At 31.0% G+C, this 1,361-nt stretch overlaps 1 pseudogene; it reads left to right on the plus strand.

Moving 5' to 3' along the window:
- The first annotated feature begins 485 nt into the window (after nt 1-485).
- On the plus strand, nt 486-604 carry LOC111740152 (annotated as a pseudogene).
- Nucleotides 605-1,361: the final 757 nt, after the last annotated feature.

A 1,361-nucleotide genomic window follows, 5' to 3' on the forward strand; every position in this document is an offset into this window, starting at 1 on the left:
AAGATCTTTTACTTTCTATTTCTGTTTAAGGATTAATAATTTACAGGTAAAGTTGAAGCCCCAATATTTTTTCCTCAAATTCTATTTCTTTCTCTCTCTCTCTAAAATGAACTGCTATGATGAATTTTATCTGTATCTAGCCCACACTTTTATACTTTTACTACATATAAATAAATAAATATCTCTATAACTACCATATAAGCTGCATGTTTTGATAACAAGCATTTTATCATTTGATTTCAATATTATGTCATTCCCATTGTTATTTTTTTCCTTAACCAATGAGGTATTTTTACCCATAAGAGAATATTTTGATATTTTTATCTGTTTATTTTATTGATGATTTATTTTGCACTTATATTTCAACAAGAAAACTTGGCCTATAAGGAATTAATTCCTTGAAATCTGTTGAAAATTATTTGACCTAGAAAGTGGTCACTGCCTTTTATAAATCTTTTAAGTGAACTTTAAAAGAATGTAAACTTATCTATGGCCATACCACCCTGAACATGCTTGATCTCATCTGATTTTGGAAGCTAAGCAGGGTCAGGTCTGTTTAGTACTTGGATGGGAGACCACCTAGGAATACCAGGTGCTGTAGGCATTTATAAAATTTAAAAAAATAATTAATAATAAATAATAAAAATTAAAAGAGAATGTATTCTCACTATTTGTTGGGGCTAAGATAAATCTAACTTACATATTTTTGTGAATTATCCTTAGACAACTTCTCTTAAGCTCATTTTTGTAGATATCTGTGCCTCTAATTGAATTCACTTATTAATATAGATGATTAGCAACAATCATGTTTATGTACCAATTATTCTGTAAGTATCTTGAAGATCCAGTTCTGTTATCTTTGGTGTTCCCGTAATACTTTGCATGAAAGTTTCACCTGAAGCAAATGCGACAATATTCCATGGCAGAATTCAGCTAACCATATCTTACAGTTGAGGTATCTAATCTAGGGAGCCTTCCCTAAGGGGGTGGGTTATAGTGCTGTCTAGACTTTCTTATCCTGCCCATGTATGAAGAGCATACACGTGTGTCAAATGCCACCAATTTCATCAATGAGAACCTATTTTTAACATCCATAATGCTAATAATTAGCAAGACTTTCACCAAAGAACTTATTTCTAACACTCATGATAATTAGCAAAGTCTCCGTTGTTTATGGGAGTCAAAGAAAGCTGAAGTATTTTTAGTAGCCACTTCTGGAGTGTGGAGTTTTAGATTAAATGTTCTACAATTACCAATGAAGTGTGAATTTCTTATAAAACAACTGATTTGAGCCCCTAGAATATATATCATGTTGAACACATTTATACTGAACTTTGAATCTTGAAGTAATTTAAGACAAA

This window comes from Pteropus vampyrus, unplaced genomic scaffold (assembly GCF_000151845.1).
Source record: "Pteropus vampyrus isolate Shadow unplaced genomic scaffold, Pvam_2.0 Scaffold58, whole genome shotgun sequence".
Lineage (NCBI taxonomy): Eukaryota > Metazoa > Chordata > Mammalia > Chiroptera > Pteropodidae > Pteropus > Pteropus vampyrus.